The sequence below is a fragment of the Trachypithecus francoisi genome, unplaced genomic scaffold, assembly GCF_009764315.1.
Source record: "Trachypithecus francoisi isolate TF-2019V2 unplaced genomic scaffold, Tfra_2.0 Lachesis_group10, whole genome shotgun sequence".
NCBI lineage: Eukaryota > Metazoa > Chordata > Mammalia > Primates > Cercopithecidae > Trachypithecus > Trachypithecus francoisi.
Window position 1 is genome coordinate 7,523,599 of NW_022681455.1, and position 24,428 is coordinate 7,548,026.

The window sequence follows — 24,428 nt, forward strand, 5'->3', positions numbered from 1 at the left end:
ACAGTCCCACCAACAGTGTAAAAGTGTTCCTGTTTCTCCACATCCTCTCCAGCACCTATTGTTTCCTGACATTTTAATGATTGCCATTCTAACTGGTGTGAGATGGTATCTCATTGTGGTTTTGATTTGCAGTTCTCTGATAGCCAGTGATGATGAGCATTTTTTCATGTGTCTGTTGGTTGTATGAATGTCTTCTTTTGAGAAATGTCTGTTCATATCCTTTGCCCACTTTTTGATGGGGTTGTTTGTTTTTTTCTTGTAAATTTGTTTGAGTTCTTTGTAGGTTCTGGATATCAGCCCTTTGTCAGATGAGTAGATTGCAAAAATTTTCTCCCATTCTGTAGGTTGCCTGTTCACTCCGATGGTAGTTTCTTTTGCTGTGCAGAAGCTCTTTAGTTTAATTAGATCCCATTTGTCAATTTTGGCTTTTGCTGCCATTGCTTTTGGTGTTTTAGACATGAAGTCCTTGCCCATGCCTATGTCCTGAATGGTACTACCTAGGTTTTCTTCTAGGGTGTTTATGGTATTAGGTCTGACATTTAAGTCTCTAATCCATCTTGAATTAATTTTCGTATAAGGAGTAAGGAAAGGATCCAGTTTCAGCTTTCTACTTATGGCTAGCCAATTTTCCCAGCACCATTTATTAAATAGGGAATCCTTTCCCCATTTCTTGTTTCTCTCAGGTTTGTCAAAGATCAGATGGCTGTAGATGTGTGGTATTATTTCTGAGGACTCTGTTCTGTTCTCTTGGTTTATATCTCTGTTTTGGTACCAGTACCATGCTGTTTTGGTTAGTGTAGCCTTGTAGTATAGTTTGAAGTCAGGTAGCGTGATGCCTCCAGGTTTTTCTTTTGACTTAGGATTGTCTTGGCAATGCGGGCTCTTTTTTGGTTCCATATGAACTTTAAAGCCGTTTTTCCCAATTCTGTGAAGAAACTCATTGGTAGCTTGATGGGGATGGCATTGAATCTATAAATAACCTTGGGCAGTATGGCCATTTTCACAATATTGATTCTTCCTATCCATGAGCATGGTATGTTCTTCCATTTGTTTGTGTCCTCTTTTATTTCACTGAGCAGTGGTTTGTAGTTCTCCTTGAAGAGGTCCTTTATATCCCTTGTAAGCTGGATTCCTAGGTATTTTATTCTCTTTGAAGCAATTGTGAATGGAAGTTCATTCATGATTTGGCTCTCTGCTTGTCTGTTACTGGTGTATAAGAATGCATGTGATTTTTGCACATTAATTTTGTATCCTGAGACTTTGCTGAAGTTGCTTATCAGCTTAAGGAGATGTTGGGCTGAGACAATGGGGTTTTCTAAATATACAATCATGTCATCTGCAAACAGGGACAATTTGACTTCTTCTTTTCCTAACTGAATACACTTGATTTCTTTCTCTTGCCTGATTGCCCTAGCCAGAACTTCCAACACTATGTTGAATAGGAGTGGTGAGAGAGGGCATCCCTGTCTTGTGCCAGTTTTCAAAGGGAATTTTTCCAGTTTTTGCCCATTCAGTATGATATTGGCTGTGGGTTTGTCATAAATAGCTCTTACTATTTTGAGGTACGTTCCATCAATACCGAATTTATTGAGCGTTTTTAGCATAAAGGGCTGTTGAATTTTGTCAAAGACCTTTTCTGCATCTATTGAGATAATCATGTGGTTCTTGTCTTTGGTTCTGTTTATATGCTGGATTACGTTTACTGATTTGCGAATGTTGAACCAGCCTTGCATCCCAGGGATGAAGCCCACTTGATCATGGTGGATAAGCTTCTCGATGTGCTGCTGAATCCGGTTTGCCAGTATTTTATTGAGGATTTTTGCATCGATGTTCATCAGGGATATTGGTCTAAAATTCTCTTTTTTTGTTGTGTCTCTGCCAGGCTTTGGTATCAGGATGATGTTGGCCTCATAAAATGAGTTAGGGAGGATTCCCTCTTTTTCTATTGATTGGAATAGTTTCAGAAGGAATGGTACCAGCTCCTCCTTGTACCTCTGGTAGAATTCAGCTGTGTCCATCTGGTCCTGGACTTTTTTTGGTTGGTAGGCTATTAATTATTGCCTCAATTTCACAGCCTGCTATTGGTCTATTCAGGGATTCAACTTCTTCCTGGTTTAGTCTTGGAAGAGTGTAAGTGTCCAGGAAATTACCCATTTCTTCTAGATTTTCTAGTTGATTTGCGTAGAGGTGTTTATAGTATTCTCTGATGGTATTTGTATTTCTGTGGGGTCGGTGGTGATATCCCCTTTATCATTTTTTATGTGTCTATTGGTTGTTCTCTCTTTTCTTCTTCATTAGTCTTGCTAGCAGTCTATCAGTTTTGTTGATCTTTTCAAAAAACCAACTCCTGGATTCATTGATTTTTTGGAGGGTTTTTTGTGTCTCTATCTCCTTCAGTTCTGCTCTGATCTTAGTTATTTCTTGCCTTCTGCTGGCTTTTGAATGTGTTTGCTCTTGCTTCTCTAGTTCTTTTAATTGTGATGTTAGGGTATCAATTTTAGATCTTTCCAGCTTTCTCTTGTGGGCATTTAGTGCTATAAATTTCCCTCTACACACTGCTTTAAATGTGTCCCAGAGATTCTGGTATGTTGTATCTTTGATCTCATTGGTTTCAAAGAACATCTTTATTTCTGCCTTCATTTCGTTATGTACCCAGTAGTCATTCAGGAGCAGGTTGTTCAGTTTCCATGTAGTTGAGCGGTTTTGGTTGAGTTTCTTAGTCCTGAGTTCTAGTTTGATTGCACTGTGGTCTGAGAGACAGTTTGTTATAATTTCTGTTCTTGTACATTTGCTGAGGAGTGCTTTACTTCCAATTATGTGGTCAATTTTGGAATAAGTGTGATGTGCTGAGAAGAATGTATATTCTGTTGATTTGGGGTGGAGAGTTCTATAGATGTCTATTAGGTCTGCTTGCTGCAGAGATGAGTTCAATTCCTGGATATCCTTGTTAACTTTCTGTCTCGTTGATCTGTCTAATGTTGACAGTGGGGTGTTGAAGTCTCCCATTATTATTGTATGGGAGTCTGAGTCTCTTTGTAAGTCTCTAAGGACTTGCTTTATGAATCTGGGTGCTCCTGTATTGGGTGCATATATATTTAGGATAGTTAGCTCTTCCTGTTGAATTGATCCCTTTACCATTATGTAATGGCCATCTTTGTCTCTTTTGATCTTTGATGGTTTAAAGTCTGTTTTATCAGAGACTAGGATTGCAACCCCTGTTTTTTTTTATTTGTTCTCCATTTGCTTGGTAGATCTTCCTCCATCCCTTTATTTTGAGCCTATGTATGTCTCTGCATGTGAGATGGGTCTCCTGAATACAGCAGACTGATGGGTCTTGACTCTTTATCCAGTTTGCCAGTCTGTGTCTTTTAATTGGAGCATTTAGTCCATTTACATTTAAGGTTAATATTGTTATGTGTGAACTTGATCCTTCCATTATGATATTAACTAGTTATTTTGCTCGTTAGTTGATGCAGTTTCTTCCTAGCCTCGATGGTCTTTACATTTTGGCATGTTTTTGCAATGGCTGGTACCAATTGTTCCTTTCCATGTTTAGTGTTTCCTTCAGGGTCTCTTGTAAGGCAGGCCTGGTGGTGACAAAATCTCTAAGCATTTGCTTATCTGTAAAGGATTTTATTTCTCCTTCACTTATGAAACTTAGTTTGGCTGGATATGAAATTCTGGGTTTAAAATTCTTTAAGAATGTTGAATGTTGGTCCCCACTCTCTTCTGGCTTGTAGAGTTTCTGCCGAGAGATCTGCTGTTAGTCTGATGGGCTTCCCTTTGTGGGTAACCCGACCTCTCTCTGGGTGCCCTTAAGATTTTTTCCTTCATTTCAACTTTGTTGAATCTGGCAATTATGTCTTGGAGTTGCTCTTCTCGAGGAGTATCTTTGTGGCGTTCTCTGTATTTCCTGAATTTGAATGTTGGCCTGCCCTACTAGGTTGGGGAAGTTCTCCTGGATGATATCCTGAAGAGTGTTTTCCAACTTGGTTCCATTTTCCCCCTCACTTTCAGGCACCCCAATCAGACGTAGATTTGGTCTTTTTACATAATCCCATACTTCTTGCAGGCTTTGTTCATTTCTTTTTCTTCTTTTTCTTTTGGTTTCTCTTCTCACTTCATTTCATTCATTTGATCCTCAATCGCTGATACTCTTTCTTCCAGTTGATCGAGTCGGTTACTGAAGCTTGTGCATTTGTCCCGTATTTCTCGTGTCATGGTTTTCATCTCTGTCATTTCGTTTATGACCTTCTCTGCATTAATTATTCTAGCTATCAATTCTTCCACTCTTTTTTCAAGATTTTTAGTTTGTTTGCACTGGGTACGTAATTCCTCCTTTAGCTCTGAGAAGTTTGATGGACTGAAGCCTTCTTCTCTCATCTCGTCAAAGTCATTCTCCGTCCAGCTTTGATCCGTTGCTGGCGATGAGCTGCGCTCCTTTGCAGGGGGAGATGCGCTCTTATATTTTGAATTTCCAGCTTTTCTGCCCTGCTTTTTCCCCATCTTTGTGGTTTTATCTGCCTCTGGTCTTTGATGATGGTGACGTACTGATGGGGTTTTGGTGTAGGTGTCCTTCCTGTTTGATGGTTTTCCTTCTAACAGTCAGAACCCTCAGCTGTAGGTCTGTTGGAGATTGCTTGAGGTCCACTCCAGACCCTGTTTGCCTGGGTATCAGCAGCAGAGGCTGCAGAAGATAGAATATTGCTGAACAGTGAGTGTACCTGTCTGATTCTTACTTTGGAAGCTTCATCTCAGGGGTGTACTCCACCCTGTGAGGTGTGGGGTGTCAGACTGCCCCTAGTGGGGGATGTCTCCCAGCTAGGCTACTCAGGGGTCAGGGACCCACTTGAGCAGGCAGTCTGTCCCTTCTCAGATCTCAGCCTCTGTGTTGGGAGATCCACTGCTCTCTTCAAAGCTGTCAGACAGAGTCATTTGCGTCTGCAGAGGTTTCTGCTGCTTTTGTTGTTTTTTTAGCTGTGCCCTGTCCCCAGAGGTGGAGACTACAGAGACAGGCAGGCTTCCTTGAGCTGCTGTGAGCTCCACCCAGTTGGAGCTTCCCAGCGGCTTTGTTTACCTACTTAAGCCTCAGCAATGGTAGGCGCCCCTCCCCCAGCCTGGCTGCTGTCTTGCTGTTAGATTGCAGACTGCTGTGCTAGCAGCAATGAGGGAGGCTCTGTGGGCGTGGGACCCTCCCGGCCAGGTGTGGGATATAATCTCCTGGTGTGCCCGTTTGCTTAAAGCGCAGTATTGGGGTGGGAATTACCCGATTTTCCAGGTGTTGTGTGTCTCAGTTCCCCTGGCTAGGAAAAGGGATTCCCTTCCCCCTTGTGCTTCCCAGGTGAGGCGATGCCTCGCCCTGCTTCAGCTCTCGCTGGTCAGGCTGCAGCAGCTGACCAGCACCGATTGTCCGGCACTCCCTAGTGAGATGAACCCAGTACCTCAGTTGAAAATGCAGAAATCACCGGTCTTCTGTGTCGCTTGCGCTGGGCTAAATTATTATTATTATTTTTTTAAATAAGGTATTCATGTTTCATTTAATTTAAAATATACTGTCATGTTGTGTTTTATAAATCAACTGAATTGAGGTACTATTTACATACATTTAATTGCACCCTTTTTAAGTGTGTATTTTATTGGGTTTTGACAGATTCATATCTCTGCAACCACCATCACAATCAAGATACAAATATTTTCATTATCCCCACAATTCTCATACCCCTTTTTTTCCCCAATCAATTCCTCTGCCCCTAGCCCTAGGCAGCCACAGATCTGCTTTTGGTTACCATTGCTTAGATTTATCCTTTGTAGAATTCGTGTGAATGGAATACTGCAGTATGTGCCCGGCCTTCTTCCCCTCTACAGATTTTTGAGATTGATCCCTGTGTGTCAGTTGTCCCATTTTTTTTTGTTACTGAGTAGTATGTTCTATTGTATGTCAGATCATTCAGGTGAGAGTTCGGCGTGAAATGTTAAGCATCTGACATCTAAATAGCAATATTTTGAATATTGCAAACTGAGGTTAAAGATTTTGTTTCCAAGTAGAAATGAAATCTTATTGTTTTAATAAGTAGCTGACAGTGACAGAAAGATTGACTGGATTTGGATCAGATTGGCTGTTAGGCTTCAGGTATGGGAAACTGCTCTCAGATTTATAAATTGGAAATCACCAGGTTACTTGCCAATATATAGCCATATTGCCGCCATTCTACTTAATTTCTAAATATATAAAATCCACTTTTAAAAATTGTAAAAGCAAGGACTTCGGAGTGACTGATGAATCATGAAATTGCTGCTTTTATAGATCAAAACTACTTGAATCATCAGGAATTGTTTCATATTGTGTGAAAATTTATAATTTTGTTTTAAATTATGATTTCATTTTGCTAACTGGAAGAAACGGAAGAGTAAAATTGGCATATTTAGGTTTTTTTGTAGAAGAAAGAAAGATGTGAAAATTAGGAGTGGATTGGAGCAATTGGGGGAAAATAGAACAGTACGGAGAAAGGAAGAGATTGAAAACGTAACCGAAGTTCTTTAAAGCTCACATTTTATAGTATCACTGCTGCAAACTAATAAAATGTGGCATTGAATTAAAAGAGGCATTTGTTTGATCCTTGAACGAATTAATCTTACATACTTCCCTCTTTGTGTTTTGAACTTTTCACTGGATATGAGCTACTTGAGAGCAGGGTTTATACCTTCATCAGTGTGACCCCTGTGCCTGCAACCTCATAGTTGTTAATTTGTAATTTCAGATTTTGACAAAAGCATTTTCACAGCCCTGTCACATAAAATCTAGTTTTTATTTCCAGAGTGCTGCTATGAATAATTACTATAGCTGCTGTCCATCTTGCCCATCCATTAAGGTACCTTCTCACAAACATTTCTAATCTGCTGGCTGGAGTACATTGGTGTAGTCCGTAGCTCACTGCAACCTCAAACTCGTAGACTCAGGCAATCCTCTTGCCCTGGCCCCCCATGTAGCTGGAACTATAGGTGTGCGCCACTACACCTGGCTAATTTTTTGATTTTTTTAGAGATGGAGTCTTGCTATGTTGCCTAGGCTGGGCTTGAACTCCTGGGCTCAGATGATCCTCCTGTCCTCAGCTTCCCAAAATGCTGGGAGCCACCAGGCATCAGGTGTGAGCTACCACACCTGTCTAAAAAGTATATATTTTAAAATTTTTTTGTAGAGACAGGATCTCACTATGTTCCCCAGCCAGTCTCAAGCTCCTGGCCTCAGCCTCCTAAAGTGCTGGGATTACAAGTGTGAGCCACTGCCTGGTCACTTTAATTGCAATACTGACAAGTCAACTGCCATGCAGAGCCCAGGGCACTGGTTATATTCAATAAGAAACTGAACTCAGCACTTAGAATTTTAAATTATATCAATGATCTTCAAGTATTTGCCACTTTTGAGTACAGCTAATTGGATAATTTCAAACCCTTTAGTGAAAATTTAGTCAAATGGTAAATTTGAGATAAAATATTTTAAACGCATTGAGAAATATTTTCTAATTACCTGCGTATGCTATATAATTCTATAAACCTGTTCATAGGTCTCCCCCTCCGTCTTCTGGGGGCGTTTTCTGTTTCTTTTTAGTGAGTTCATGAATGTCTGAGAGTTCTGGTGCAAAGCTTTGTTGCATTCTGAGTATAAAAAAATAAAACCCACTTATATTGCTTGAGTTTGTTTACAAGACACTTAGGTAGCTTGCTTTTTCATTTGCTATAATTGATCCTGCAGGTGTGTTAATTATAAACTAATGCTCTTTTAAACCACACTTATTTTATTACATTAGTGATTGTGCTTCCTGCTGTGGTCACAAATTTGGGAGGTTTTTGGTGTTACAGAAAGTGCTCATAGCTTTTGTATATTTGGACTGGGACCAGTAATTTCTAGAGCTCCCCTTCAGGAAAGAAAAAATAAGATTTGCCAGATGTAAGGAACTCTGAGCTAGATTCATCTTTATTGAGTAAGCCAAGTCACTTTCCCATTCTAAAAACAAGTAAGTCCACCTAAGAAAAAACAGGCTGCCTTAAAATAGAATATAAATTCCTAAACTAGTTTTTAGTCCTTTGTTTTAGTATTATAAAGCAGGGGGCACTTCCAGTTTACAATGTTGCTACATACTCCATTGGGAGAATGGTAAATGAGGAAAGGCTGCAGGCTCCAGGGAGTCCTGCCTTAGGAGTTTCACATCTTGTGGCACCAATTAAGGGATCTGGGTTTGAGTTACTTGAGCACTCTTTATGAGGCTAATTTCCCGTGAGAGTGGAGCTTTAGTAACCGGTGTTCCTCCGGCTGCAAGCCATGACTCCTAGTCTAGAATGAGGAAGGTCATTAAGGGAGCATCAGGAATACAGAGATGAAGCAGGAGCCTGGGCTTTATTTGGTAATGCCGACACAATTTTAAAAAAATAATGTAATAAATTCTTCTCATACTGATGAATATCTGATCAAAGAGGGCAGTAAGATGAGTCAGGTACAATACAGGCTGTGTAACCCTGGGCCGACTCTTAGTCTCTCCATGCCTTCTCCATACTGTATACCCGCAGAGGATTGTCACGCATAATGTGATTTGGCCCATGCAGTGTCTGACATATGGCAGGTACTGAATGCCCACTGTTATTGTGCTTTGTAACACAGATGTGAGCTCTTTCTACTCTGGCTCCTGTGTCTGGTTTTGCTTATGGACCAACCTGGATATCTTATTGTGCCCTCAGAGAATTCTCTCACACAATAGTATCAGCAAATCAGTGAAGACTTCAAAAAGGAGTCTGTATAGGAGATGCTGCATGTTACCTACCTCGAGGGCACATGTATATATAGCTGGTACACACATGAATCAACCAGTGTTAAAACACTGAAATACTTCTAAACTTGCTGGTAAATAACTTGTTCAAAGCCCCACCTTCCCTTTCGTGCTTTGTCCTGGAAATTCTTGACCGTCTCCTAGACACCACCATGATCCAACAACAACAACAACAACAAACCAGTGCCTGGAGCAGCTGGGGGCCTTGGAGCACCCTAGTCCAGGAAGAAAGCTAATTGGTGGCTGTTCTGATTGATGACAGTGCAGTCAGCATCTCTCCTAAATAATGATGCATATTAATGACATGGGACATATTCTATTTCTCACTTTGCCCTATATACGGTGGGCCCTGTGTGCCAGGTGCTGTATTGTGTGGATACTAAGCATGGACATAGTTACACACACTTGAATCAGCCACGGCTGTCTGTCGACAACGTAGCACAGATTTTGGAAGGGGGAAGTGGAATCATGTAAGGTCCTCATGCTGTACATGAAATGGTGTGTAACACTATTTGCAGATAGATGATGATAAGTTGAGTGTATACTGTAAATTGAGTGTATATTGAAATAAAGCAGAGAGGTATGGCTAATAAGGTATAATGGAGAGGAAATGAGATTATTAGAAACAATCCAAAAGAAAACAAGACAGAAGGAAAAGGGGGACAAAAGAACAGATAAGACAAATAGAAAACAAATGGCAAGATTTAAACCCACCCATCTTAACCACATTGAATGTTAAATACAGATATTCTAAACACTCCAATGTAAAGGCAGACCCAGTTATATGATGTCTATAAGGAACCCACTTTAAGTATGAGGACACAAATAGGTTAAAAGTAAAAGGATTGGAAAAGGTATACTATGCTAATACTAATTGAAAGAAAGCTATATTACTATCAGACAAAGTAGACTTCAGAACAATGAATATTATCAGGGATAAAGAGGAACATTTTGAAATGACAAATAATTCATCAAGAAGACAAAATTCTAAATTTTTATGCACCTAAGAAGAGAGACTCAAAATATGTGAAACAAATATTGGTAAGACTGAAGGGAAAAATAAGCAAATGTACAGTTACAGGTGAAGATTTCAACACTCTTCCCTCAGTCATTCATAGCATAAGTAGACAGGGAAACCAGTAAATAAATAAAGGCCTTGAACAACACTATCAACCAAGTTGACCTCGCTGGCATTTATGAATACTTCACCCAATAACTAGCAGAATACATTTTTTCTAAATGCACTTGTCTGTGCATACCCCTTTTGCACTTCAGCTGAGGGACCCTGGAAAGCAGCCTACTCAGGACTTTATACCCCAGGCATCACATAGCATGCTGGGCTAAAGTTTTGAAGGACGTCCTGTTTCTAGGGAGGGCAATGGAACAGAGCCTGGGCTGTTGTGGCCATCCGCATCTTATCTTAGGATGTTGCATTTCTAGCACATTCCACAGGTACTTTTGAGAACTGGAAGCACAAAAGGTGGGAGAATTATCCACACATATATTGAGAAGACTGAAATCATACAAAGTATGTACTCTGACCATAACAGAAGTAAACTAGGAATCGATAACAGAAAGAAATCTGGAAAGTCCTCAAATGTTTGGAAATTAAACAGTACGCATCTAAATAATGCATGGGTCAAAATAAATCATTTGGTCAAGCAGGAAATATTTTTATGGAAAACATCAAAAATTGTGGGATACAGCTAAAGCAGTGCTTAGAGAGAAATTTATGGCATGAAATGCTTTTTGTTAGACAAAAAGAAAGGTCTCAAATTAATAATTACATTTCCACTCTAAGACATTAGAAAAGGAAGACTGAATTAAGACCAAATCAAGTAGAGGGAAGTCTTATTAGAAGTCTCCAGAGAAGGCCGGGCGCGGTGGCTCAAGCCTGTAATCCCAGCACTTTGGGAGGCCGAGACGGGTGGATCACGAGGTCAGGAGATCAAGACCATCCTGGCTAACACGGTGAAACCCCGTCTCTACTAAAAAATACAAAAAACTAGCCGGGCGAGGTGGCGGGCGCCTGTAGTCCCAGGCGCCCAGGCTGAGGCAGGAGAATGGCGTAAACCCAGGAGGCAGAGCTTGCAGTGAGCTGAGATCCGGCCACTGCACTCCAGCCTAGGTGTCTCCAGAGAAACAAAACCATAGGGTCATGCAATTATGGAAGCTGGCAACTCCCAAGATCTGCAGGATGAATTGCCAAGCTGGAAACCCAGGAGGGCTGATAGCATAATTCCAGTCTGAGTCAGAAGGCCTGAGCCCCTGGAGAGCTCATGGGGTAGCTGCAGTCCGAAGGCTGGCAGGCTCAAGATCCAGGAAGAGCCGATGTTTCAGTTGGTGTCCAAAGGCAAGAAAAAGCTGACACCCTAGTTCAAAGGCCATCAGGGAGAAATCATTCTCTTACTTGGGAGAGTGGTCAGCATTTTTATTCTATGCAGACCTTCAACTGATTGGAGGGGCCCACCCACATTAGAGAGGGCAATCTGCTTTACTCAGTCTGTGGATTCAAATGTTAATTTTATCCAAAAATACCCTCACAGACTCAGCCAGAATAGTGATTGACCAAATATCTGGACACCCCAATGCCAAGTCAAGTTGACACATAAAATTAACCATCACAGAAAGAAACAATAACAAATAACAAAAGAAACAATAATAAAATAAAAGGAACAATAACAAAAGAAACAGAAATAAGTGAAATTGAAAACTGAGAAACAGAGAAAATAAGTGAAACCAAAAATTGGTTCTTTGAAAAGATCAATAAAATGGATAAGTCTCTAAGTAGATGGATCTAGCCAGACCATAGCCAGAAAAAAGAAAAAAAAAAAAAAGGAGACAAAAATTACTGATATCAAGAATGAACATGGGGACATTGTTATATAGTCTATGGACTTTAAAATGATTAAAAATATTATGAATGACATTATACTAATATATTCAACAACTTAGATAAAATAAATTCCTTGAAAGACAGAAATTACCTAAACTTACTCAAGATGAAACAGATAACTTGAAATAGTTCTATATGTGTTAAATACATTAAGTTCATAGTTATAAGTTTCCCCACAAAGAAAACTCCAGTCCCAGATGGCTTCACTGGTCAATACTACCAGACATTTAAGAAGAATGATATCAATTCTCAATCCTTTCTCGATAATGGAAGTAGAGGGAAAGTTTCCCAGCCAACATTATCCTGATTCTAAAACCAGACAAAGACATTGTAAGTAACTACAAAACCAATATCTTTCATGAACATAGATACCGTAATAAAAATTTGGCAAATATTTTGTGAACAAATGAATACAGCAATATAGTTTTTAGAAAAATACATTATAATCAAGTGAGTTTTACTCCAGGAATGCAAGTTTGGTATAACATTGAAACTCAATCAATGTAATTCCTCATATTAACAGATTAAAGAAGAAAAATCATATGATCATCCATAGATGCAGAAAAGCATACAATAAAATTCAACACACCTTCATGTGTCGAATATGAATTCAACAGAAATCAAAAATTTTTAATTTTGTTTAAATTTTAAATTTGTTTTGTTTAAAAAATAGAAAACAAAAAACAGACCTGCAACAAACTAGAAATTGAAGGAAACCTCCTCATCCCAATAAAGGGCAGCCACAAAAAACCTAGAGCTAACATTGTCCTTAATGATGAAAGACAATAATTTCCTCCTATAATGGGAACAAAGGAAGTATGTCTGCTTGTACCACTTGCATTCAGTGTTGTGCTGGAGGTCCTAGTCGGGGAAATAATACAATAAAAAGAAAAAAAAATACATGCAGATTGGAAAGGATGAAATAATGTCTTTATTCACAGATGGCAGATCTACGTAGAAAATCCTAAGGAACTTATAAGAAATAGAAAATGAGTAGAACTAACAAATGAATTTAGTGAGGCCATAAGATATGTGGTCATTATTTAAAAATCTATCATTTTTTATATGCTATGAATGAATATTAGAAATAGCATACAAGGCTGGGCATGGTGGCTCACACCTGTAATCCCAGCACTTTGGGAGGCTGAGGTGGGCGGATAAGTTCAGGAGATGGAGACCATCCTGGCTAACATGGTGAAACCCCGTCTCTACTAAAAACATAAAAAATTAGCTGGGCGTGGTGGCAGTCACCTGTAGTCCCAGCTACTTGGGAGGCTGAGGCAGGAGAATGGTGTGAACCCGGGAGGTAGAGTTTGCAGTGAGCTGAGATCACACCACTGCACTCCAGCATGGGTGACAGAGTGAGACTCCATCTCAAAAAAAAGAAAAGAAAAGAAAAAGAAATAGCATACAAAAGCATAAATCACCTAGGGATAAATTTAACAAAATATATGTAATACCTGTACACTGAAAACTACAAATTTTGCTGAGAGAAATTAAGGAAGACCTAAATAAATGAAAAGATATACCATGTTCATGAATTAGACCTTGATATTGTTAAGTTATGAGTTCTCTGTAGGTGAACCATAGATACAATGCAATTGTAACACATTCCCAGTAGGCTCTTTTAAAAAAATACATTTTTTTAATCATGGAAAATATACATAACATTTACCATTTTAACAATTTAAAAGTGTACAATTCAGTGGCATTGAGTATACGTTGACATTATTGTGCAACCATCACCACCATCCATCTTCCAAACTTTTTCAGTATCTTAAACTGAAACTCTGTACCCATTGAACAATAACTCCCCATTCCCTCATGCCCCCAGCGGGGACAATCCCCATTCTACATGCTGTTGCTATGAATTTGACTATTATAGGGACTTATGTTCATCCCTTTTTGTCTGGGTTGTTTCTCTTAGCATAATGACTTTAAGATTCATCTATGTCTGTCTTCTTTTTTAAGGCTGAATAATATTATATTATATGGATACACCACACTTTGTTTATCAATTTATCTGTTGAAAGACACTTGGATTTCTTCCACCATTTTGCTATTATGAATAATGCTGCTATGAACATGGGCATGTAGTCTGTTCTCACACTGCTGATAAAGACATACCTGAGACTGGGCAACTTACTAAAGAAAGAATTTTAATGGACTTGTAGTTCCATGTGGCTGGGGAGGGCCTCACAATCATGGTGGAAGGCAAGAAGCAACTCACATATTACATGGATGGCAGTGGGCAAAGAGAGAGAACTTGTGCAGGGAAATTCTGCTTTATAAAACTATCAGCTCTCGGCAGGGCACAGTGGCTCACACCTGTAATCCCAGCACTTTGGGAGGCCAAGGTGGGTAGATCACGAGGTCAGGAGGTCGAGACCAGCCTGGCCAACATGGTGAAACCCCGCCTCTACTAAAAATACAAAAATTAGACACATGTGGTGGTGGGCACCTGTAATCCCAGCTACAGGAGGGGCTGAGGCAGGAGAATTGCTTGAACCTGGGAGGAAGAGGTTGCAGTGAGCCAAGATCATGCCACTGCACTTCAGCCTGGGAGACAGGGCAAGACTCTGTCTCAAAAAAAAAAAAAAACTATCAGCTCTTGTGAGACTTATTCACTGTCATGAGAACAGCATGAGAAAGACCTGCCCCATGATTTAATTACCTCCCATCGGGTCCCTCCCACAACACATGGGAGCTGAAGACAAGATTTGGGTAGGGACACAGCCAAACCATATCAGCAATCCTTGCCTTGCTCTGATGCAAAGTCAAAGGAAATTGTGGACTTAAGGGGATCAGACCAGGGAAGAGGGAATCAGGTGTGGGGAAGGGCCTCTGGGTGTCATGCCCCTTATGATGGGGTGGGCCGGATGTGGCCAGTTAGAGAAGTTTCCCTATCAGAGCTGGCTACCTGGATGCCTCCATCCCTTCCCAAATCCCACTTTTCTTCAAGAGCTTCAGGCAGCTAAATGGTTCATCATCAGAGCTGCAGGCGTGATGTCAGTGTGGAAATAGACTGCCACCCCACCATACTCTACCTTTCTGCACCCCTGTTGTTCAAAGTCTGGCACAGTTGGGACTAAATATTCTCTGGGTGTCATTACTATCAGGAGTATATCAAATTCTGTCACAAAAAGAAGAACAAATTTATAATAATGACACTTACATTCTAGAATCCACTAGAATGTAAGCTCCCTGAGGGCAGGGATTTTGTTTTATCTGCAAATGTTGTATCTCTAGGATCTAAAACATGTAGGAAATCTTTAATAAGTATTTGTTAAATAATAATAATGTGTATTTATTTAACTCTTCAAAGTACTTATTCATCTAATGCTTGAGCAGGAAGGACAGCTATTTTCTTCTCCCATTGACGGGAATATGTGAGGAAACTGAGCTCCAGAAAAGTTCTGTTGGTTCATAATTCAGATGCTAATAAGGGGCAGATATGGACTGGAGCCCAGCTCTCCTCGTTTCTCTTTGAAATTTCCCTCCCATTGTCAGTCTTATTGGACTATGTTTCCCAGGCCATGGTGGGTTAGGCTTTTATCTCAGTGATTTCTACTTTGGAGCTACAAGCTTCAGAGTTCACAGAAGATCTGGTTATTTTCTGTGGCCCATTTTGATTATGGTGAACTATGCAAGTGATGCCTGGAGTTGCCACCATGGCAGGGGACAGTTGGGTGTTCTGAGGTCTTTGCTGAAGAGAATAATGCTGTGCTTCATTGATTCAAACATACATACTTCTTGTTCTCATTTTAACTTCTCTGAAATCTGGATAGGTTTTATGATCACTACTAACAAGAGATAAAGTTGTGTTTTTCACAGAGAATTTGTGCTTGATTCTGCCAGTATCCTAGGGGTGCTACCCACCCAGGATCATTCCATTTCTTTTTATGTTTGTTTTTGTTTTTGTTTGTTTGTTTGTTTTGAGACAGAGTCTTGCTCTGTCGCCCAGGCTGGAGAGCAGTGGCATGACCTCGGCTCACTGCAACCTCTGCCTCCTGGGTTCAAGTGATTCTCCTGCCTCAGTCTCAATTAGCTGTGACTACAGGTGTGCACCACCACACTTGGCTAATTTTTGTATTTTTAGTAGAGACAGGATTTCTCCACGATGGCCAGGCTGGTCTCGAACTCCTGGCCTCAAGCGATCCTCCTGCCTCAGGCTCCCAAAGTGCTGGCCTCACATGCAAATTTTTAGATGAGCTTCACATTTTAAAAGCACTGCCTACTCAACCTGAGGTTCACATAAGCCCCTTCCACACAGACACAATGTGAACTAATCATAAAAATTAATAAAATTTAAGGAGGTAACACTTGGTGGTGAAGAAGAGAGGGCTCCAATTTATCTTTTGCAGGTGGAAACACTTGACTTTGTGCTGTGCTTACCCATGAGGGATTCACTTGGAAAGGATGAGTAAAAGGAATGCTTTAACATTTTTTTAAAGACTATTAAATATTTTCCCACATCCTATAGTGTTTAAAGCCAGGAAGCCTTTGGAGTTTATCTGACCATTTTGCCCCCTTCGTTTTACAGAGAAGAAAACTGAGGCCCAAGATTGCTCAGCTGGTGTGTGATAGAACCAGGCCTAGACTCCCAGCTTTCTCACTCTTTTTTTCCACTCCCTTTTCTCAATACTTACAAATGTTACATCTCTTGATTCCACTGTGGAAATGACACATGTAGATTCGAGGAATTATACTATAGACTTCTTTAATTTTCCGTACTGAAAATATCATGCTCTACAGCAAGCTACCGCCTGCTGGTCAAATCCAACTGGCCACGTGTTTTTTGTTCAGCCCACGAGCTAAGAATGGTTTTTACCTTCTTAAATGTTTAGGGAAAAAAAATTAATATTTTGTGATCATATTTTGTAATATATATTGTGTAATATTTTGTAATATATTAAGGAAAATCATATAAAATTAAACTTTCAGGATCTATAACGAAATTAATATTGGGAAACAGTCATGCCCATCATTTCCATGTTTATGACTGTATTCAAGTGGCAGTGGCACAGTTGAGTAGTTGTGACTGAGACTCCTTGGCCTTTTACATCTTCCCTTTTACAGGAAAAGCTTTGCCTGCTGACATGGTTTGGAGGTTTGTCCCTCCCAATCTCACGTAGAAATGTGATCCCCAGTGTTGGAGGTGGGGCCTGGTGAGAGGTGTTCGGGTCATAGGGGCGATCCCTCATGAAAGGTTTAGGACCATACCTTTGGTGATGAGTGAGTTCTTGCTCTGAGTTCACAGGAGATCTGGTTGTTTAAAAAGAGTGTGGCATCTTCCCCCTCTCTCTTGCTCTCATTCTCACCATGGAACGTGCTGGCCCGCTGTCACCTTCAGCCACAACTGCAAGCTCCCTGAGGAGCAGATCCTGGCACCACGCTTCCTGCACAGCCTGCAGACCATGAGCCAGTTAAATCTGTTTTCTTTGTAAATTACCCAGTTTTGGATATTCCTTTAGAGTAACGCAAACATAGCCTAACACACCCACCATTGATCAATAAACCTGGATTTTGTTCTCTTTCTTAAAAGAATGATTGTGTGTGTGTGTGTGTGGTGTGTGTGTGTGTTTGTGTGTGTGTTTAAACTAAGTAATAGCATCTTTCAGTTTCAGTGCTGACGACATGCTCTGTGTCCAGGTGTCATGAACATATTCTTATACCTGAGTGCTCTTATGGGCTGGCTCAGAAGGGTTGGGGTTCGATGCTCCATGGTTGTGTAAACGAAAAATTAAATTCCTAGCCCTCAACCATCTGAATGGATCCCTCCTTTTGCCAAAGGTGTTCCAAAGTTAACCTGAAAAACTAGTTCAGGCCATGATAGGAAGAGAGAGCCAGGCATACTTCATTATTCCCCACTTCCTTTTGGAATTACTGATAGAACAGACTCTTTCAGTCTAATAAGAAACATTTACAATCTATTCTCTCTGAAGCCTGCTACCCGGAGCCTTCACCAGCATGAGAAAACCTTGGTCTCCACAACCCCCTATCATAACCCAGACATATATTTCTATCAATAATAACTCTTTCAACCAACTGCCAATCAGAAAACCTTTAAATCTACCTATGACCCAGCAGCCCCTGCTTTGAATTGTCCCATGTTTCTGGACCAAACCAACGTACATCTTAACATGTGTTGATTGATGTCTCATGACTCCCTAAAATGTATAAAAAGAAGCTATGCCCCAACCACTTTGAGCACACGTTGTCAGGACCTCCTGAGGTTGTGTATCCTTAATCCCAACAGGATAAACTAAATTAGTTGAGACTTGTCTAAGATATTTTTTGTTCACAGTTGCTTACTTAACGATTTTATTGTTGAGTTTGTGTCTTGTACCTAAATCCCAATGGGACAAAGGAGGCTCCGCTCCCATGTGGTGCTGCTTCCCTTCACCTTCCACCTCCTGCCTCCCTGGAAGGGGTTCTCAGCCCCAGCCTGGTGGGACCTTGAGAGGGGCTGAAGGAAATTGAGGGCATTCATAGCTGTGACTCCTGCGGGGCTCAACACTTCCCTTGTTGGTATTCTGGTGCCCAAGGAAGTACAGCATTAGACAGAAACAAAAACCACCATGGCCTGTCAAGAGACAATCATGGAAGAAAGGAAAAACCTTTTAAACTCTGCTTCTTGAACAAGGGGCCTGGATTTTCATTGTGTGCAGGGCCCTGCCAATTATGTAGCTGTCTCTGCCCATGCCTATGGTTCTACTGAAGAACTGTACAGAGCTATTTGCCCTCATTAGGGAGTGTCAACATATGAAAAGGGAGATGAATTGCATTTGCCTTTGCTTTTTTGTTTTCGCTCCCAGTATTACATTTTTAAATAATCATTCTTTTGATGTACTAATGTTCTTCAATATTTATTCGACAACGAAACAAGCCATTAGCTTCGGAATTAAAGGCTAGCATGTCAAAAGTCATAAATTTCCCTTTTGGTGCAGTTTGGCTGTAATACTTATACTCACTAAGTGCTTTTTTTAATGGCCTTTCTGTTAAGGAGGGTCAAGTATTATACAAGTTTACTATTTTTAGGAAAAAACAAATGGAAATAAAAATAAGTCAGTTTTGATTAAACGAATAATGTATAAACTTGAGGCCGGGCATGGTGGCTCACGCCTGTAATCCCAGCACTTTGGGAGGCTGAGGCTGGTAGATCACCTGAGGTCAGGAGTTTGAGACCAACCTGGCCAACATGGTGAAACTCTGTCTGTACTAAAAAATACAAAAATCAGCTGGGTGTGGTAGCACGCACCTGTAATTCCAGCTAGTAGGGAGGCTGAGGCAGGAGAATCAGCTCAAACCTGGGAGGTGGAGGTTGCAGTGAGCCAAGATCGTACCTGCACTCCAGCCTGGGCGACAGAGCAAGACTCCGTCCCCCCCAAAAAAAAAGAAAGAAAAAAATTTCTTTTATTTATTCCTTAGAGATCAAGTGGCACATAATGAGTGGAAAGGGTTTCTATTGGTGAAAGACCTGGATGAGTAAACATAGTATGACTGTGCTTTTAAAAAGCACATCAGGTTTAGATGAGTTAATTTTAAAAATTATTTTTACATTGGGTTTTTCTTTCATTTTAGACTTTTCTGTCTTTATTCATTGGCTTTCCAGGGAAGAAGGCAATGATTCATGGGAATTTTTGGTTATTCTTGATTATTAGGTAATTGGGCAGTGATTTTTTAAATTTTATTTTTTTATTTTTATTTTTAGGGAGATGTGGTCTTTGGTGTAAAATGAAGGTGTGTTCCTAATGATTTTTTTTATTAGGAAGCTAAAGACCTTATTGGGCAATTTATAGTTGATGTAAATTTCTTGCCTCTCACTCCATAGACTGCTTCCCTCTCATTAACATCTCCGTCATAAGCAGGAGCAAGGGATTAGAGATGAAATGCAAGCACATTTAGGGTTGCTATCTGTGATCAGCTCAGGTTGTAATGTCGGGATGCACTTAATGCATTCTGTGCTCTTGTGCTTGTTAATGTTCTGTAACTTTAAAATGAAATGCAAAACAAAATTCATAATCAGATAGCAGTCAGTCACACTCTAGTGAGAGTTTGAATAAATGTACCTCTCTGCTGAGTTTTACAATTTTGAAACTTATCTATAACAATGAAATAAAAGGATTTGTTTACCTTAAAGCAGCTGACAATCTCAGAATGCAAATGATGGCAGGGAATTTTTTTCAGGGGTGGCAGTTTTCTGATATCATAGTAATCATAACTACCCTTTCGTAGGCTGTCCTTAAACCTGCTTTAGTCATTTTATGGTACCTAGGGATAGAAAGGGGATTGGGGTTTCTTCTCTCAGTGATCTTTCTGCTTCCTTAAAAAGACCAGAATGGAAGTCTGAGCTGACTTGGCTGCTGGAGCATCAGAAAGTAGGAAGGTCTTCTCAGAGGCAGCTGTGACCTAGAGACTGCCCTGCCTGAGCATGGAGGGTTCTCTCCTTTCCCTCTCAATTCCTGGGCTCCAAGAATCCACTTTGAATCCAGCCTTCTACCATTCCCGAAGCTGAGCCTGGATCTCGTCCCCACTCTATGCCTGAAGTGTGGGATTTGTGTGTTGACTCGCAGGCCAGTTAGGGCTGAGGATGGGTGCTGGTACCAAATGAAACTGGGAGAAACTTAGCTTTGGCCTCTGGGAATGGCTTTGAAGGAAACTCTGGATTAGAGGAGTCAAGCCCTTCCAAAAATGTATGTTAGTTACATGACCTTAAGAGATGTTAGGGTTTACTGTAACGCACACAGGTGAAAAAGAAGACTCAGGATTTAATCCCAGCTCTTTCACCAATTAGCTGTAGCTTCAGACAAGTAATATAACTTCTGTGAGTCTCAGTTTCCTTATCTCTAAAATGGTAATCTCTAAAGTCCTTCTCAAGAATATAAGCCCTGGGTCTATGATCCTACTAGGGAAACTGCCATTATCAATACCAGATTAGAAATAATGTAGAACTAACATATCTTGAAGAAAAAAACTCCGAAAATGTAGTTTTGTTTGTATAGTGTAATAAATAATATATATAGTTTTTGTCCCTAGTTCGTGGCAGGGAACTTCAAAAACTTGTAATTTCCTGGGTGATAGGAGTGTTTTTGTTATGCTAATGAGGCAACTCATGTAGGGGACCTTAGATAGCCTCAGGATCAGGGCTGGTCACCAGAAAGACCAATTGTTTGGTTAGAGGGTTAGAATTTGGGGACAGCTCAATCTTAGGGAGAGGAGGGAGCTGAAAATGTAGTTCAGCCACATTATCAATGCATTGTTCAATCAATCATGTCTACATAATGAAACTCTAGTAAAAATGCTGGACACCAAAGCTCAGTGGAGCTTCTGGGTGTGTAAACACACTGATGTGCTGGGAGGGCAAAGCACCAGGATTCCACAGGGAGAGGGCTTGGAAACTGTGTTTCCTTCTTTCCACCAGGCCTTGTCCTACACATCTCTTCATTTCACGGTTCCTAATTTATATCCCCTATAATAAAATTGTAATTATAAGTACAGCACTTTCCTGACTTCTGTGAGTTGTTTTACTGACTTATTAAAAATGAAGGAATTGAACAGGCATGGTGACTCACACCTGTAATTCCAGCACTTTGGGAGGCTGAGGTGGGTGAATCACCTGAGGTCAGGAGTTCAAGACCAGCCTAACCAACTTGGTGAAACCCCATTTCTACTAAAAATACAAAAAAAAAGTTTGCCAGATGTGGTGTCACATGCCTGTAGTCCCAGCTACTTGGGAGGCTGAGGCAGGAGAATCCCTTGAACCTGGGAGGTGGAGGTTGCAGTGAACCAAGATGGTGCCATTGCACTCCAGCCTGGGCAATAGAGTGAGACTCTGTCTCAAAAAAATAAAAAATAAATGAAAGCATTATGGGAATTCATGAAAGTATGTCCAGTCGGTCAAGAAGTGTGGTTGCCTGGGGACCCCACTTGTGGCTGCTGCTTGATGTGGCAGCAGTCTTGTGGAGGACTGTGCCATTAAGCCTGTGGAGTCTGACTCTAACTCTGGGTTGACAGTGTCAGAATTGTGTTGCAGGATACCCAGTTGGTGTCAAAGAAATACACTGTTTGCCTAAAATTAATGTGAATCATAATTTTTATATGGACTCCCACCCTTTATGCCTTACTACCATGGAGCCAAATAATGATTGCATTTGTAATTGAATACGTTGACTTCTATTTATTTAATATGCAATTATTTGATGACAATTCCAGACTCTGTTCATGAATGCCCAACCTTTGCAGTTTATTGCTTACTTATTTTGGTCATCTACTCACATGGTATGTTCATGACTTAAAACAAAAACAAAAACAAAAACCAAGCAGGTAAACCTGAGGGATACTTCAAAAAACAATTCATTAAATCATCAGGCATAAACACAAAATTATTAATTGATCATTTAGTTGGCAGATGTGAAGAACTAGAACCTAGAAATATGCTCGGGTAAATAATTAAGATTCCGATGATTTGAGAAGAAAAGTGGCTATGATAGAAACTGGATGTGCTCATTGCATCTGATTTTCCTTGACCTTCAGGGCATGTTGGAAGCCTTCCCATGCCTCTCCCAGTTATGTTAGGACCATATGACTAGTTCTGGCCATATGGTGAGCAGGTCACAAGTGTCACTTCCAGGCAGAGGTACCTATGAGCAGGTGTGACTGCTCAATGCCTATCAGACGCTGAAGCTGTGCTGATATGGACATCACAAAATGGTAGAGCCTCCATCAACCTGGGCTCCTGAGAATGCTCTGCTGAGCCACATTGGATATGCAATGTGAGAAAGAAAGAAATCTTTCTTCTGTTTAGCCACAGATATATCGGGATTAATTTGTTATGGCAACACATCCTAGGTTATCCTAATGACTTTGGGTAATTTTTTAGTATGGTGCTAAGTGTCTGTCCTGGGCTGGATTCTTGAATGAGTCCTGGTGACTCATATAACTTGTTAAAAACAAAGGCCCAAAGCCGAGGACATGTTTATTGTAGAAATAAGAAGTACTACTTAGCCAGGGTTTCCTGTTGGTGTTTCACACAGGACTGGATACTCAAGCTGCAAGGACCCTTAGAGGTCACTTAGCTCACTTGACAGACACGGCTGATTGGAAATCTAAATCCATTCCTCGCTCTTTTTTCCTTATTTAGGAACCCATGTGCTCTGGGAAATAGCCTCCACAGAGATCAATCCTCACTGGTCCCAACGGGTCACGTGATCTCATCCCCCTTGCCAGTGATTGGCTTAGGAGTGGCCACATGACACAGTTCTGGCCACTGTTAGATGAGAGGCTGTCGGCTGGGAAAGGCTCTCGTCGCTGTTAAAACTGGATACATTAGGAAACAAACCATGAATTTTTGTACCTCTGGCTGTGGCTGTGTGAAGTGTCATGCTTGGAGCTCTGGTAGCCATTTTTTATCATGAATGGAGCCAGTGTAAGAGGTGAACCAGTGTGCTGTGGTAAGACAGGGAGAACTTCGTCCTGATGACTTGTGGAGACTCTGAATAAACCAGCCGCGGGCATGCCCCACCTGGGCCTTAATAGGTGAGTCAGACGGTCCTGATTGCTGAGTCATTGTGACTTGCAGCCCCAAACCTCCTAACTGAAGTACATACTCTCCTCAGTTTACGTTTTACAGGTAGAGCCACCATGTATTGACTTTGCCTTTGTTTCACTGTTTGCAAATTCTAGAAGAAATCTGTGTTTGAAATGTTTTCACTGCTTTTTTAAAAAACAGCTTTATTGAAATATAATTCACATACCATAAAGTCACCCATTTAAAAAGTACAGTTTGATGGCTTGTAGTGTATTCACAGAGTTGTGCAGCTACCACCACAGTCAATTTTAGAACATTTTCATTACCCAAAAAGAAACCCTGTACCCACTGGCAGTCACTCCCTGTATAAGTCTGCTAGAGCTTCTATAACAAAATACCATAGACTAGGTGGCTTAGATAACAGAAATTTGTTTCTCACCGTTCTGGAGGCTGGAAGTCCAAGGTCAAGGTGTCAGCGCTGTGGGTTCCATTGAAGGGTGTCTTCTCTTGGCTTGTAGGCTGCCACCATCTTGCTTGTGCTCACATGACCTCTTCTTTGTGTGTGTGCAGAGAGAGAGAATGCGCTCTGGCATCTTTTCTTATAATGATACTAATCCTATCGAATCAGAGCCCCACCCTTGTAGCCTCATCTAACCTTAATTGTCTCCTTATAGGCCTTATCTACAAATACAGTCACCTTGTGAGTTGGAGTCTCAACCTATGAATTGTGAAGTCAGTGGCACAACTTATTCCATAACACTCTCCATCCACCCTTCCCCTAACCCCTGATCACCACTAACCTACTTCCTGTCTCTATGGATTTGTTTATTCTGGGCATTTCATATAAATAGAATTAGACAATATTTGGCCCTTTGTGTCTGCCTTCCTTCACTGAGCGTAGTATTTTCCGGTTCATCCGTGGTGTAGTGCGTGTCAAGATTTCACTTCATTTCGTTACTGAATAGTATTCTGTTGTATGAATGTACTACATTCCATCTATCCTTTCATGAATTCATGGGCATTTGGGTTGTTTTCACTTTTTGGCTTTTGTGAATAATGCTGTTTCTGGGGAAAAAAAGTTAAACAAAATATAAATAAGAAACAAAGTAAAAATGCTTCAGGAAATGATTCCAGGGAAAAAATCAAAGAAATAAGATGTAAATAAATAGTGCCGCTTTGAACA